General features: G+C 39.9%; 1 protein-coding gene and 1 long non-coding RNA gene across 9 annotated transcripts in view; one reads left to right on the forward strand and one right to left on the reverse strand.

Annotated features, from left to right (window-relative positions):
* Positions 1 to 16948, forward strand: part of LYPD6B (LY6/PLAUR domain containing 6B) — a 226610-nt gene that overhangs the window by 189943 nt on the left and 19719 nt on the right. For 5 of the 7 annotated variants that reach the window (XM_043488271.1, XM_043488270.1, XM_043488269.1 and 2 more), the window contains one exon: positions 4850 to 4908. The exons of the other annotated variants lie outside the window; for them this stretch is intronic. The gene's annotated coding sequence lies outside the window, so the exon portion shown is untranslated. The remainder of the gene's footprint in view (positions 1 to 4849; positions 4909 to 16948) is intronic. 7 annotated transcript variants of the gene reach the window in all.
* Positions 14213 to 16948, reverse strand: part of LOC122453935 — a 122298-nt gene continuing 119562 nt past the window's right edge. For both annotated transcript variants that reach the window (XR_006273232.1, XR_006273231.1), the window contains exon 4: positions 14213 to 14467. This is a non-coding gene — a long non-coding RNA (uncharacterized LOC122453935). The remainder of the gene's footprint in view (positions 14468 to 16948) is intronic.

The raw sequence follows: 16948 nt of genomic DNA on the forward strand, positions 1-16948 counted from the left end.
CTGTGTGCACAAGGAGCCATTGCATCCTTTCCTATGGGAGTGGGTTATAGAACCTCTGAAGCCGTCATGTGGAGATGGGGAGCTGCTGAATTCTGAGATTTCAGAACCTCAATTGGAGTCCTGGAAGATAAGCCATTTCTCATAGTTCAAAGAGCCTAACAGAAATTGCTCTTTAGGGGCAATAAACAATGTGGGCTAATGAACATAAAAAAAATTTTGTGTGTGCTTGTCAAAATTCTGTACATCATATTAAGGTAATTATTTTTTGTGGAACATGCTTTTCATGGCAGTTGTGCATTTTGTTTTACATCTTAAAAACTGGTTTACTGATTATCTTCTACATTGTTGTTGTTCAGTTGCTCAGTCATGTCTGACTCTTCGTGACCCCATGGATTGCAGAACCCCAGGCTTCCCTGTCCTTCACCATGTTCTGGAGTTTGCCCAGATTCATGTCCATTGAGTCGGTGATACTATCTAACCATCTCATCCTCTGCCGCCCTCTTTTCCTTTTGCCATCAGTCTTTCCCAGCATCAGGGTCTTTTCCAAAACAGTTTATTTAAATCCTTCTAAATATGGAATCTGGGGTCTGGACTATAGGAATGAAAAGGTTAGAACATATTGGCCTGCAATGAGAGGGATGTGTTGCTAATAGTCAGCAGTCATAGTAGATTCAAATGGATAGACCACTCCTGTTCTGCTGGGAGGCAGTGCTTCCTGGCTGTCATCTCCCTTTCCTACATTCTTAATCCGCTGTCATATTGCAGACAACTGTGACTGTGTTCTTATTAAGATCTCAGGGGCTTTCCCAGTGGAATTTGCAAAATGTAATTAAGATGGTGACTTGTCTGGGACTCCCATCCCTACCACTAAATGATAGCATTTTTACTTGGCTCTGAAATGTTTTTGTATCATTTGCTCTTTGGATTTACAAAGTCCCTGGTTCATTTAGAGAGAACTGTTGAGCTTTAAATGTACAGTAGGTGCTTATCCATAAACTATAGAGCCACTCAAACCCTGTTGTAATTTAAATTTTGAGTAATTATGCATTCATGTTGATCAAAACTCAAAACAATGAAATGAGATGTGCTTTGAGAAGTCTCCATCCCACTTCTGTCCTCTTATTAGGTGTATTAGTTACCCCTGTCCCTCCACCTACAGGTCATCACTTTTATTAGTTTCCTTTAAACTGTTCTTGAGTATATTTATGCATATAAGTATAAATACATATAGTAGTTTTTGTTCCCTCTCCAACACACAAAAATGACACGATATTCATATATTTATAAGTATCTCTATTCATATATGTGTGTGTGTGTATATATATATATATATATCCTAGAACTTTTTCACAGCAGAATATAGGGAGTATCTCCTTTTTTTTTGGCTGTGCCATGCAACATGCAAGATCTTAGTTCCCCAACCAGGGATGGAACCTCTGCCCTCTGCAGTGGAAGTATAGAGTCTTAACTGCTGGACCGCTAGGGAAATCCCATTTTTTTCAAATGGCTGCATCATATTCCATTTTAAGTGTATATATATGTATCCACCCCCCCCTACACACACACACATACTCTTTTGATGGACACTTAGGGTTTTTTCCCAATCATTTGCTATTATAAACAATGCTCCAAAGACTATCATGGCAGTATATTATTTTGCATGAAAGCAGACCATCTGTAGAAAAAATTCCCAGAAGTGAGATTTTGGGTCAAGGGTAGATGCATTTGAAATTTTAATAATGTTTCCAAATTGCTCCTTGGAGTCACATTCCCATCAGCAGTGTATGAAAATGACTGATTTCCTATGGTCTCCTCAAAAGAGTATTAGAAAACATTTTTATCGATCAGACAAGTCAAAACCTGGAATTTATAAAGTATAGTTTTAATTTATACTTCTTCTATTTGAAAAGATGGCCAGCTTACATCATGTTGTTTAAAGGCTATTTTATTCATTTTTTCCACAAAATATCTATTAATGTCCTTTACCATTTCTTCTGATGGGTTGCTGATAATTTTCTTACCAATTTTCAGTAGCTCTTTCCATGTTAGTAAGATTATCCATTGTTTTGTCTGTGACATGAGTTGAAAATATTTCCCCAGGTTATTTGCTTTTTTTAAATGATTTTTTTTGTCATACAGAATTTATTGTTGCTTAGTGTAATTGAATTTTCAAACTTTTTAATACATTCTAAGTTTTTAATCATAGTCAGAATGGCCTTTCCCCACTCCAAGGAAGTCATTTGTATTTTCTTATATTTTTAAGATATTTTATTACAGATAATTTTAAGCATAGACAAATTAGAGAAAATAGTATAATAAGCCCCAACTACCTGTCATCCAACTTCAACAATTAGGGATATTTTGCCAATATTATTTCATCTTATTCTCCCACACATTTTGAGAATATTTAAAGCAAACCCCAGATATTATATTTTCTTTGTAAGTATATCAATATATATCAATGACATGTCAAATTTTTTAGGATATAACTTCTATTTCGTTATTATACCAATGATTCCTTAAGATTATCCAGTACCAGTCTGTGTTCAAATTTTCTTTTCTGGAACATTTATGGCTTTCTGTGTGTGCCGTATGAGGTATGTACCCAGTTATCCCAATTCAGTTTCTTATTCTTATCTTACTGGTTTTAGATGCCATTTTTTTTTCCATATAACAGACTCTCTGGTGTATTTCAGTCTGTTTTCCAGACTTTCTATTCTGTTCCATTTGTCTGTCTACTCAAATGCTGCTGCAGCACTGTTTTAATTACTGTGGCATTAGAGCATGTTTTATTGTCTTTCTGAACTAGTCATTCCCCAAATGAAATAGTAATCTACTCCAATTCATGCTATGTAAAATGGCAGAAATATACAGTCCAGCCTCCTCGGATCAGGGATGGTTCTGGTGACTTAGAAATCAACAAAGAGTGGGAGTAGAACGTGTGAGCATAAATCTGGTCCCTCAGGAAAGTAACAGCAATCACACTGTGGGAAAGTAAATAGTAATAACATAAAAGCTGGAAACATGGGACGGGTCCTCATCTGGAGCTAGGAGGAGGAAGCAGAACTGGCAAAGCAAAAAGGACATGGTTTTGGTGGTTGAAATGTGCTTCTCCCTTGGAAGCAGATAATCCTGGTTCTCTTCGGCAAAGTCAAAAAGGCCGGTGGTAGAGGAAGTTGCCGTATTTGCTGTGTCCCTGCCCTGGGAAACCCATGAGAGACATAAAGCGTGCTGAAGAGCCAAGAGGGCCTGGCCCAGTGTGTTGGGGAGACTGCCATCATTGTGCTCTGGGAAGTTCACAAACCTGAACAGGTGATAACCCTGAGCTCCAAGGCTGCCTGTGTGCTGGCTTGGGCCTCTGAAGTTGCAGGAGTGAACCTTATTGTCCCTTTCCCAGGAAAAGGATGAAGATGTTTTATTCTGAACCCTCTTTCCAGGAGACAGTATTAATTCTACCTAACAAGATACCTTTACTGGAAAGTATCTGAGAGAGGACTTCTAATATGAGTTATTATGGGAAGAGACATCTGAAGTATTTAGCAAGGGCACAGTTTCTTCTTGTGGTTTAGTTGCTAAGTCATGTCTGACTCTTTTTGACCCTATAGACTATAGCGCTCCAGGCTTTTCTGTCCATGGGATTTTCCAGGCAAGAACATTGGAGCAGGTTGCCATATCATACTCCAGGGGATCTTCCCGACCCAGGGGTTGAACCTGCGTCTCTTTTGTCTCCTTCATTGGCAGGGAGATTCTTTACTACTGAGCCACCGGGAGGGTATACCATAATACCTTTTTTTCCTTTTGAAATGCATGTATCTGCTGGACTCTGCACCATCACAAAAGTCCAGAGAATGATAAGGTGGTCACAGCACAAGGAAAAGGCCTGGATCCATAGTGAGTGGAAAGACTGAACCAGGATGACTGCGTAATGACTTCTTCCATGGCAGACACCCTTAATAACCTTTGACAGAGCCGGTAACCTCTTCATCCTCAATTTCCTCCTTATAACCTGCAGGAGAACATACCCGCTTACCTCACAGGGATATGGGGAACTCTAATTAGGTTCTGATGGGAAAGTTCTTTGCTGATGAGTCATGATATAGTGACTGTGCTAATTTGAGGCTGCATGGCCATGAGTTGCCCGCTGCCCAGACGCAGACGCCAAAGGGTAAATGGAAATCGGTCATCATCAGAGTCAGGGGAGTGGACTTTTCAAACTGAAGGAATGGGTGAAGTCATCCTTGTTCGGGCATACTCAACAGTTCCTTACTGAGTGCAAATGGCAGCAAACATCTGTGGTGGGGGCAGGAGGAGGTTAGCGAGGAGTGGCAGGCCTTGAGGTGCATGCCCCGAGCTGGCTGCTGGAGTGGCGGTTGGCCTCCTCGGAAGACAGTAGCTCAGATTTGTGACTCTTTGGACCAGAAGTCACCTTCGCCATCAGTGGTGTGAGCTGGGCGCTGGTTATAGTCGGCTTCACATTCCAGCATGGTTTAAACAATTAGAGTCATCGGGGCTCCCTCAGCCCCCCTCACTTCCTAGATGCCACTCTTACCAAATCCCTAAGCTAGCTTTCTCTCTTAGGTGTTCCTGTGAAAAGAATCTTTGTGTTCATTAACAAAAGGGGAAAAGAAAAGGGACCCCTCTTTTGGCCTCTTTGACTTCTGTATTTGCATGAAGCTGAAAGTACTTTCAAGGTGTGCTTTATTTTAAGCACACGGTAAAAGGGACTATTTTAGGCATTATCATAGAACACTGTCTCTGCCAATAAGGAGTTTTATGGTCTGGAAATTGGTACAGAATATGGATGAGATCTCAATGTACATTTCAAGCTGAACTTTTTTTTTTTTTTTAGGTGTCCTTGGGTGAGAGTAGGAGGAAGTGAAAAAGGAGGAGAAGAAAAATTTAAGAAGGGTGAGTACAAGTAGATTTGGAAGGTGAATTAAACGGCTTCTCTGGGCAAATGAGGCTGCTAAGACCATTATCCCAATAGGAACTTTTTGGACTGTGGAAGGTCTCTGGGCAAATGAGGCTGCTAAGACCATTATCCCAATAGGAACTTTTTGGACTGTGGAAGGTAAAAATCAGAGAAAAAAAATCAGAGGAAGTTCAGGAGAAAGTCCTTAATTTAAGTGAAAAGCCCATTGTCACATAAAAATAGTGTTGTTTATTGAAATACAAGATTTTAAGGAAGGAGAATAGGGCAAATCATAATTATGTTAATATGGAATTCTGGTTTTCAGTGAATTCATTTTTATTTTAATTTTAAAAATAGAGTTTTTAAAGGTTACTTTGCATTTATAGTTATTAGAAAATATTGGCTATATAGCCCTGTTGTGCAACACATCCTTGAGCCTATTTTAAACCCAATAGTTTGTACCTCCCACTTCTCCCCCCATGCTGCCCCTCCCACCTGACTCCACTTGTAACCATTAGTTTGTTCCCTACATCTGTGAGTCTGCTTCATTTTTGTTATATTCACTAGTTTGTTATATTTTTCAGAGTCCACATATAACTGATAGTATGTATTATATTTTTCTGGTGTATTTCATTTAGTATATGCCCTCTAAGTCCATCCATGTTGCTATAAATGGCTAAATTTTATTTTCTTTTTATGGCTGAGTAGTATTCGTTGTATGTATGTAGCACTTCTTTATCTCTTCATCTGTTGATGGACACTCAGGTTGCTTTCATGTCTCGGCAGTTGTAAATAATGCTGCTGTGAACACTGAGGTGCATGCATCTTATTCAATTAGTGACTTTTAAATTTTTTTCAGTAATACCCGGGAGTAGAATTGCTGGGTCATATAGTAGTTCTATTTTTAGTTTTTTGAGAAACCTCTATACTGTTTTCCACAGTGGATGCACCAACTTACATTCCCACCAACAATGTATAAAGGTTCCCTTTTCTCCACATCCTCACCAACATTTGCTATTTGTATTATTTTTGTTGACAGTCATTTTGACAAGTGTGAGGTGACATCTCATTGTGCTTTTGATTTGTATTTCTCTAATATTAGCAATGTGGAGTTTCTTTACATGTTCCTATTGGCCATCTGCATGTCCTCTTTGGAAAAATGACTATCAAGTTCTTCTCCTCATTTTTAAATTGGTTTTTTTTTTTTAATATTGAGTCCTTTGAGCTGTTTATGTATGTTGGTTATTAATCCCTTATCAGTCATATCATTTGAAAATATTTCTTTCCTTTCAGTAGGTTGTCTTTTTGTTTTTCAGTTGTCTCCTTTGCTGCACAAAATCTTTTCAGTTTAATTAGGTCCCATTTATTTTTGCTTTTATCACCTTTAATTTAGGAGATGAACCCAAAAAATATTGCTGTGATTTATATCAAAGCGTGTTTTGCCTATGTTTTCTTCTAAGAGTTTTAGGGGTTTGGTCTTACTTTTAGGCCTTTAATTCAGTTTGAGTTTATTTTTGTATGTGGTGTGACAGAATGTTCTAATTTCATCCTTTTAAATGTAGCTGTCCAGTTTTCACTTATTGAAGAAATTGTCTTTTCTCCATTGTATGTTTTTGCCATCTTTATCAAAGTTCAAGTTGATTATTATTGATTAAGTATGTGGGTTTACTTCTGGACTTTCTGTCCTATTCCACTGATATATATGTTTTTGTGCTAGTACCACACTGTTTTGATTACTGTTGTTGTTCAGTCACTCAGTGATGTCCAACTCTTTGTGACCCCATGGACTGCAGCATGCCAGGCTTCCTTGTCCTTCACCATCTCCGGGAGTTTGCTGAAATTCATGTCCATTGAGTTGGTGATGCCATCCAGCCATCTCATCCTCTGTTGTCTCCTCCTCCTCCTGCCTTCAACATTCCCAGCATCAGAGTCTTTTCCAATGAGTCTACTCTTTACATCAGGCGGCCAGAATGTTGGAGTTTCAGCTTCAGCATCAGTCCTTGCTATGAATATTCAGGGTTAATTTCCTTTAGGACTGACTGGTTTGATCTCCTAGCAGTCCAAGGAACTCTCAAGAGTCTTCTCCAAACCACAGTTTGAAAGCATCAGTTCTTTGGCCCTCAGCCTTCTTTATGGTCCAACTTTCACATCCATACATGACTACTGGAAAAACCATAGCTTGGACTATATGGACCTTTGTTGGCAGAGGATTGTCTCTGCTTTTTAATACACTGTCCAGGTTTGTCACAGCTTTTCTTCCAAGGAGCAAGGGTCTTTTAATTTCATAACTGCAGTCACCATCCACAGTGATTTTGGAGCCCAAGAAAATTAAGTCTGTCACTGTTTCCATTGTTTCCTCATCTATTTGCCATGAAGTGATGGGACTGGATGCCATGAGCTTAGTTTTTTGAATGTTGAATTTTAAGCCGGCTTTTTCACTCTCCTCTTTCACCTTCATCAAGAGGCTCTTTAGTTGCTCTTTGCTTTCTGCCATAAGGGTGGTGTCATCTGCATATCTGAAGTTATTGATATTTCTCCCGGCAATCTTGATTCCAGCTTGTGATTACTGTAGCTTTGTAATATAGTCTGAAGTTAAGGCATGTGGTTCCTCCAGCTCTGTTCTTCTCAAGATTGTTTTTGCTATTTGGGATCTTTTGTGCTGCCAGCAGCAGTATTCATGGGTAGAATGTTCCCCATCATGGCTGTGACTAGTGTCTACATCCCCTTGGTGAGCTGCAGCTGTCTCCCATCTCTCTGGGTGACTCTCAAGACAATCAGGGAGGTCTGGCCCGGGTTCCTATCAAATTGCTGCTTTTGTCTTAGATCCTGGTTGTATGTGAAATTTTGTGTAGGCCTTTTAAGAGAGAAGTCTCTATTTCCCCCAATACTGTGAAGCTCCTGAAATTTAAGCCCTGCACGACTGAAGTGACTTAGCAGGAGCCTTCAAAGTCAAATGCTCTAGGGCAGAGGTCCCCAGCCTCTGGGCCACAGACTGGTACCTCCTGTCAGATCAGCAGCAGAATTAGACTGGAAATAACGTGCACAATAAGTGTAATCATTTGCACTTAAATCATCCCAAAACTTTCCCCCTCCCCTGCCAGTCCATGGAAAAATTGTCTTCCATGAAACCAGTTTCTGGTGCCCAAAAGCTTGGGGACTACTGCTTTAGGCGATGATCTTCCTGATGCAGGACCACACAGGCTGGGGAATTGGACATGGGGTCCAGAATTTTTATGCCTTTTGGGAGAACCTGTGCAATATAATTCTCCAGTCTGGGGGTCAACCCACCCAGGGGTATGGGATTTGATTATATCTTGAGTCTGCCTTTCCTAGTTATCTTGTTGTGGTTCCTTCTTTATGTCTTTAGTTGGAGAAGATCTTTTCTGGTGGGTTCTAGTCATTTTTTATGGATGGTTGTTTTGCAGATAGTTGTTGTTTTGCTGTGCTCATGAGAGGAGGTGAGCTCAGGGTCTTTCTACTCCCCCATATTTCCTCCTTCCTCAGTGAAATGTTTTATGTTTAAATAAACTTACATTTCTGTGTTAGGTTCTATGATGTAGTTAAGAGTACAGCTTTGAATGCACTAAAGCTTCCGTGGGCTCCAGTGCTTTGTTCATCAAAATGTGTCCATTTTTCTCAGCTCTTTTATTAAATAAGATTCAGGAATTTCACCTCCCTCTTTTTCTCATTTCATGATGTTCTTCAGTGATCGTAGGAGCAGAAAAAAAGATGCATTTTGGTGGACTTATGATATTTGCATGGGATTATAAAATATTTTTCAGCTAGATTTTTCTTGTTAATACTGTCATTTTCTTTCTAAAGCCTTCATTCTCCCCTTGATTGGTTTGTAGCATAAATCCAGTTGTAACAGTTGCTGTTATACTCTCCTGGTAAAGAAGTATTGTTTAGTCACTGCAGCTATTCCTACAACACCTGACACTTTGGTTCAGTGTGACTCACTTTCTGGTGTTTTGAGACTAGATTCATAGCTTCGTCAGGGTCCTGGAAAGAACCAGATGGCAGATTCAGACTGGTGTTATTTGAGAGAAAGAGTAAGGGGCTATTTACAGTGGTTTGGGCTAGGTTTAGGGATATCAACAAAGGATAGTCCCAGCCTTCAGAGACAGCAACAGAGAAAAGCCATTTCTCTCCTACAGGCCTGAAGCTGTGAGTTGCTCAGTCACGTCCAACTCTTTGCAACCGCATGGACTGTAGCCCACTAGGCTCCTCTGAGAATGGAATTCTCCATGCTAGAATACTGGAGTGGGTAGCATTTCCCTTCTCCAGGGGATCTTCCCGATCCAGGGATTGAACCTGGGTTCCCCTGTATCACAGGCAGATTCTTTACCAACTGAGCCTCGGATAAGAAAAAAATGGTTACTGGAACCCAGGAGAAGGTAGCTATGAAGTTAGGGACCTGACAGCAGCTGAGAGACATGATGACAGCCTGGCAGGGAGTGAGTCAGGGGAGTATACACCTCAGTCTCACTCTCTGCTCATTCTCCAGTCTGCCAGTTTCTGCCATTGGCCAAATCAAACTGAGGGCCTGTAGAAAAGGGAACTGTGTGCCTGGTCATCATAGTTTGGCTTCCCAGGGCACAGATCAGGGTGGACAAGGCTGGATGGTGGGGCTGGAGGAGCAAGAGGTGAAAGCGCAGCAGGGCTCAGGCCCTTTTCACCCTTTTAGGATAGCTTGGGAAGATCATGTGGTTGGAGCATATTTAAGGCCCAACCTAGTATGTGTTGAACCACATGTGAATACACTAGGCCAGCAATGGGCAGAGCTTTAGTTGTTGAAAACAGAACTCTCACAATCTTCATCTGTTCACCTAAAATCTAAATGAATAGTCAACATGGAAATGGAAATTCTGTTGGTGGAAAAGATGAAAAAGCTTTCTTTTTTTTTTAAAAAAAAGGTAATGCCTATGTGTGTGAGGCATTTAGAGACCTTTAGCTCATCTCTAAGCAAGAATTGGAGCTGCAATTCCCTCTCCAATGCTCAACAAGGAAGGGCAATCTTGTATCTCCAAACAAACCCCAAGCATTTTCCAGGGTGGAGACTATTCCATGGGGCGGAGTAGACACAGAAAGTTTTCATGAGGGAGAAATATTGGAGCTGAGCCTTTTAAAAAGAGAGAGAAATACAAAGTATTTCTTTAAAGAAGAGTGAGAAATACAAGCACAGAGTCTACTGCTCTTTTTTTCTTTTTTTAAATTTTTAAAAAATTTAATTGCAGTCTAATTGCTTTACAATGTTGTGTTAGTTTCTGCTGCACAACAACATGAATCAGCCATATGTATACATATATCCCCTCCCTCTTGAATTCCCCTCCTACCCACTCACCATCCCACCCCTCTAGGTCATCACAGCGCACCAAGCTGAGCTTACTGCTAGTTACTGGTTTTACACATGATCGTCTATATATGTCGAGGCTCCTCTCTCAGTTTGTCCCACCCTCTCCTTCCCACACCACAGTGACCCCAAGTCTCTTCTCTCCGTCTCCATTCCCATCCTACAGATAGGTTCATCAGTACCATTTTTCTAGATCTCATATGTATGTGTTAATATCCAATATTTGTTTTTCTCTTTCTAACTTATTTTACTTTGTATGACAGACTCTAGGGAGCCTGTTGCTTTTTAAGGCACACTTTATGAGAACCGCTTTTATTTATGAGCATAGACAAAAATATATAGATTTATCAGAAAGCAGATAAATGAAAATACTCCACTGAGGCCTAAATATTGTGCTCACATATATTCTAGAGTAGTTTTCTTTTCTTTTTTTTTTTTAGAGTAATTTTCTTAAAACTCATCTTCAGAGGAGTTTTACATTCTTCTCTCATATATGCTTAGATAATCACAGCATTTGAGAGCTGAAAATAGGTGTATTGAATTTGTCTTAAATCTGGCCAGATATGGTATAATCTTAATCATACTGGCTGGTATGTAATCCATTGAGGAACCATAAATCTCCAATTTTAGATTTTTTTTAGGAGTACGGTTACATTATAATATTGTGTTAGTTTCTGCTGTATAGCAAAGGAATCAGCCGTACATGTACACATATCCCCTTTTTTGGATTTCCTTCCCATTTAGTCACCATAGAGCATTCAATAGAGTTCCCTGCAGTATACAGTCCTTGTTGGTTATCTATTTAAAACATAGTAGTGCATATCAGTCAATCCCAATCTCCCAATCCATTCCACCCCTTTCTAATTTTAGCATTTAGTACTTATTTAATAGTTTGATAATTAAATCAACAGTGTATAGGGACTTAGTCATTCTCCTTTAATTCCCACAACTTTGTGCAAAATAGATAATTAATATCTCTGTTTTACTGATAGGAACCTCAGTCTCAGAGCAGTAGAGGAATCAGCCAGAGGTGGCAGGTCCAACTAATGGCAAGGTCAGAATTTGCTCCCAGGCCTGATCACCTCTAAAAGCCATTCTCCCCGCCCTAGACTAGGCAGCATATACGCTTGACTTTACCTTTGTAGGACTGTGAACCATTGCTTAAATGTCATTTTTCATGATGCAATTAAAGCACTATTTAATGTCTATAATTTTTCAATTTCCTCTGGGAATATAAAATTATGCACATATATATCTTTATGTGTACACTTCCTTCTGCTCCAATTGGTAATAGTGACAATTTATAGGGCAAGTGACATGCTGTAACTTTGTTATATATGTAGAATGCAGAAATTTTTTTTTATTAGAATTGCTTTTATAAGCTTGTTACCTTCCAGAGAATTCTTTGAATAATCTGTTCTGGAATTTGTGATTGTGCAAAAGTTAGCATGATATTCTTTTGCCATTGCATGTAGTTTATTGTTGGTTTGCAAATGGCGCCTGTTTTAGAATGATAGCCATGAACATGTTCTTGTGCAATACCATTTTAGATATAGGATCAGGAATAATTTGAGCTAGTACTATAAATCATGGTCCGTGACATAAAGCCTCAGGACAGAAGAAAGACAACAGGACAAATGCATAGCAACAGTTCTGCATCCTAGAGCTTTCCCAAATGAAAGATAACTGTGCGTATGCTGAAAACAGCTGACGTGATTGGTAGAGTTCTCGGGGCTTCCCAGGTGGCGCTGGTAGTAAAGAGCCCGCCTGCCAATGCAGGAGATTTAAGAGATGCAGGTTACATCCCTGGGTGGGGAAGATCCCCTGGAGGAGGGCTTGGTAACCTACTCCAGTATTCTTGCCTGGAGAATCCCAGGGACAGAGGAGCCTGACAGGCTATGATCCATAGGATCACAAAAAGTTGAACATGCCTGAAGCGACTTAGCAAGCACACATGCTCAGGGTCACTTTGTCATAGCGCTTAAGCAGTTATTTCATTCAAAAGATATGTATGTACATCTGCATATATGCACATACATATATATATGTATACATATATACAGATGTACATATATACACACATATCGATGAAATTATCGTGTAAGATTTGTTTTTTTTGTTTTGTTTTTTGTTTTTGTTTTTTTCATTTATTTTTATTAGTTGGAGGCTAATTACTTTACAATATTGTAGTGGTTTTTGCCATCCATTGACATGAATCAGCCATGGATCTACATGTGTTCCCCATCCCGATCCCCCCTCCTGCCTCCCTCCCCATCCCATCCCTCTGGGTGTTTTGGTACAGATATTCCATCATGTTAGAATATATACAGAGAGATTCAAATGAGACACACATCTGTGTATATACTTTATTTATACTTTATTTCTATGGTCATTTTTCTGTGTCTGCTGAGGCTAAGTGCAGTCAAAAGTGCTCGCCATCACCTGCGTGTCTAGTGACCTTGAAAGCTAAATTTTCTCAGTTGAGTTCTGTATGCCATGTGTTAGAGAAGGCATCTTTTGGATTGTTCTCCTCTACTCAATTATAGAATAATGGGTCCTTAGCCAGCTGTTGGACATTTCAGCCTAGATTTCTATTATGAGAACTTTGATTGGTTATTAAAAGACATGAGTTCAGTACAGCAAGCATGGGTGGGGAACATAAAAACAATGTCTTCCGTGTGAAGCCTCTGGTTGCCACTCCGTTTACATCCGTGCAGTTCTGCTGGTGGCATGGCGAGTTAACAGCACCAACACCTCTGTGCCTGCAGCTCTCTTGAAGAGGTTCTGTCCAGTTATTCTGTCTTCTTCTCAAATTTAAAGACACCTCTCTTGCACAGAAAAGAAAATAACATCCCTCATTTGCCTGCCTGACAGCAGAAATATCTTTATAAAACTGCCTCAATATTATGCCTTTGGCTTTTTTTTTTTTAAAAGAAATGGCCAAATGAGGGATGCGTCTTGAGCTCTTCAAAACAAATTTCAGGCATTATCTGCATATTCTTTGGTGCTCTCTGTAGAAAAATGCATAGGGCCCATTAATTTGAGAATTAAGGACTAGGGAGTTTTCTGTTTACAAATCATGAGAATTTGTATTCCACATATGTCTCCCTTGGCTCCTGGGCGGTCCAGAGCAGAGCGTGACATACAGCAGAGGAACGCCATTCATACACGGGGTTAGTATCTTTATTTTTCCTTTCATCCAATATGGTTTTTACACTGTATTTTGAGAACCTTAATGCATAATTGACTTGGCATAGGCCTCTTAAAAATCACTTATGGAAGTAAACTGTGTAAAAATTATTCCACCCATGTGAAGGATACTTTCAGATATAATCAATTAAAATATTTTATTAGCTCTCTACAAGTTGTCCAAATAGTTCAATGAAACACGACAAACCAGTCTTGATCCTTTTTAAAAGGAATCCATTTTCCAAGTCTCAAACATCTAAGCTTTTAAATATTGTTCATTTGGAGTTCTTACTGTCTTATTTCTCCAGTGTCATGAAAGCCTTCTCGAAAAGACGTAAGATTATGTCTTGGACAAAAATGCAGCTGAAACGCTATTACTTTGGAAGTATCTTTTAGCTATTTCTTAAAATTTGAATCCCATTTAAAAAGATTTCTTTACAATTGATTAGACTATTTCTTCACCCAAATTACATACTTATGGGCCCTGTATTAATTCACAATTAGATATAAATTTGGTTTGCATAATGAAGTGCTTTTAATGTTAGCACAGTTTTAGACAGTATCTTGTACCACATTGCATGTAGTAGGAAAAACTCCCATCTTAACACTGTAAAATGCACACCTTTGTGTTTAGAAATGAGATACTCAGTTCTGTAAGTTTTTGATCCTGTGTTTGATGAGATTTTTTGAAAGATTTTCTTTAAAAGAGAACAGCAGAATCTGAAATATTATGGTAATATTGTATTTCATTATGACTTTTTAGGGCATAACTAAAAGTCTTCATTAATATTCTTCCCCTGAAATCATAGAATATTAGAAGTGAAGGAACCTTGGCAGTCATTCATCCCAGCTTTCCACGTGGTTGCAATAGAGAGAACTTCAGAATCTTCTTGAGAAATGAGTGCACAGAACTCCACACTGTGTACCAGACTTGATCCAGGTGGTATGGAATGGAGTTAGACAGTTATATCCCTTGATCTGATCTTGAGTCTGCTAATATTGTCTGAAGAAGCCTTGGGGGAGGAAAAGAGAGGGAGAACAAGTCAAACATTATCTCAGTGAAATAGGAATTACCTATGTAATTGCACTCAGTCCACACAATTTAGAAAATTTACCCACCTGACTCTAAGCCTCACTTGTCTTACTGGCAAATGGGGACAGTACTTCTTAACTCTTTGGTCACCTGATTATGAAATGTAGAACTAGAATTTTATCCTGTTTGTTGTTCAGTCACTAAGTTGTGTCCGACTCTGTGACCCCATGGACTGCGGCATGCCAGGCTCCCCTGTCCATCACTATCTCCTGGAGTTTGCTCAGATTCATGTTTATTGAGTCAGTGATGCTAACTAACCATCTCATCCTCTGCTGCCCACCTCTTTTGCCTTCAGTCTTTCCCAGCACCAGGGTCTTTAGGTCTTCCTGAATCTAAAGCCCATTGTTTCCCCCTCAGAGATGACTATATTAATACTTGACAGTCATAATTCACCTGTGGCTCACATTAACTCTTGGGCTTCAATAATGTGTGACAGCACAGGGACTGTGTCTCTTACTCACTGTTGTATATAAGTGCTTAGCACAGTACCTAGTATGAATGCATGACTTATAAAACTGCTGCTTTCAAGATTTGGACAAGCTGTAAAGAGAGGTCAAATCATGGTTCCATTTTTCCCTATGGAATGTTTTATGCAAGAGTAAAATCCATGGTACTCCATGGAGATTTTTGTATTTTCAGATAAAGATGATGGACTGAGCATAAGCTAAAATTCTCTCTTGTATTTTGCTTCAGGCACATCGAAATGCTAAATTAAATATCTTTAAAATTAATATTTAAAATTGGGTGGGGCCGGGGCGGGGAAGAATGATCCAGGTACTGGAAACAGAGAATCTGTCAGAGAGGGTCAACTCTGAGCCGCAGGAGCCAGGCTTTCATTGCCCAGGTCAGGTCCCCTCAAGGAAGACAACTGGAGCAGAGTCTCAGCCTATATAGCCCATGAATCGTCTTGCCAAATTTCTTGGGAACCAGAATATCGCCGTTGGTCAAACTCTCTTAATAGCTGGAAACAAGTAGTACTACCCTTGTGATAGACTGTAAAGTTTCCTGGCAAATTTCTCCTTTTCTGAGGAGTGTTTTCATCTTTTCCACTGTGAGTAAAATAGCACTCATGTTGCATTTTCTCTTTGCCTTCTATTCTTTTTACAAGGAAAGGCAGGCCCATTAGGTTTGCCATTAAAGTGTCTTAGTGCAGATAAGTGATGCTTGCAGGAAGGTGTGAATGCAGGTGTTGATAGGCATGTTGGACTTAGGAGAGCTGCTCCCCTTAAATTATCTATTGTATTTGTTTTATTGGCAGTGGAGGTTGGCCTGGCGCTTGCTGACTTATTGTTAGCAGTTGTATAAGCTGTGCTGGTGTTTACCACCTCTGCTTGGTCTTGGGCTTCAAATCTCCTTTTGATCCCATCATGTCTTTATCATCTTTGGATGCCCTGCCAGCTCCTTATTGCCCATAGTTTTTGTCTTACTTGCTAAGAAAGGTGCTCCTTATAATAGGTCATAGCTAATGATGTTCATTCTGTTCCAAAACATGTCTATTGAATATCTACTATGTGCTGAGTGTGGACCTAGGGGATATAAAAGTGAGGAGGTCCTGTTCCTATATCAGAAGAGCTTGAGGTCAAGGGTGTGCCATTCCTGAGGCCTGCACGTACCCCAGGGAAGCTTTAAAATGTTGCATATAGGGTGGGATGATGACCATGGCTGGGACCTGGGAGATGGTCATGCTTCTGGACCATGAGCCATGTACGTCCATTACTCCCGGCAGTAGTGGGCCAGTCTCACACGGAGTTTCCTAAATTTACACATCTGGCTACCTGCCATTCCCCGAGTGCCTGAGAGTTGCCTGTCTCTGCTATAACCCTACAGATGTGCCTTGCAGAAATCCCTTCTCTTGGCAAGGAAGCACACTGCATTCTGGAACAAGAATGAATATACTTTCCAAAGAGAGGACTCCTAAAATAAAGTCCAGCTCCAGAGGTGAGGGGTTTCTGACAAGGTCTTCTATCTGAGAAAGATGGATGATGGTGATGAGCTCTGTTGGGGGTTGGTGGGGTGGGGATGTTTTGAGCCACCTGTGGGTTTGAGAGTGTGGACCAGGTACCTAATGTCTATGTGAGGCTTTGTTAGTGTCAGAGTAAGAAAACATCTAAGTTACCAGAAGCTGAATTATAATGTCTGTATCCTAAGTCAGAGAGCAGTTGTTGTTAACCATTATGTGTAGGTCTTATCCCAGGGGGAAATTATATACCGACATCATATTGCAAACAACCTTAAGCTCCTCACAGGTCCTCCTCTCCCACATGAAGAACTCTGCTCTGTGTGATAGTCCTAGAGAAAGTAACAGACTGGTATAGTCTAGCTTGTGTTAAAAATTTCTTTTCCCTTTCTGGAGCAGAATACAAACTCTGCTATAACCTTGTTCTGCAAGAAAGATTGCAAC

Source organism: Cervus canadensis, chromosome 15 (assembly GCF_019320065.1).
Source record: "Cervus canadensis isolate Bull #8, Minnesota chromosome 15, ASM1932006v1, whole genome shotgun sequence".
Classification (NCBI taxonomy): domain Eukaryota; kingdom Metazoa; phylum Chordata; class Mammalia; order Artiodactyla; family Cervidae; genus Cervus; species Cervus canadensis.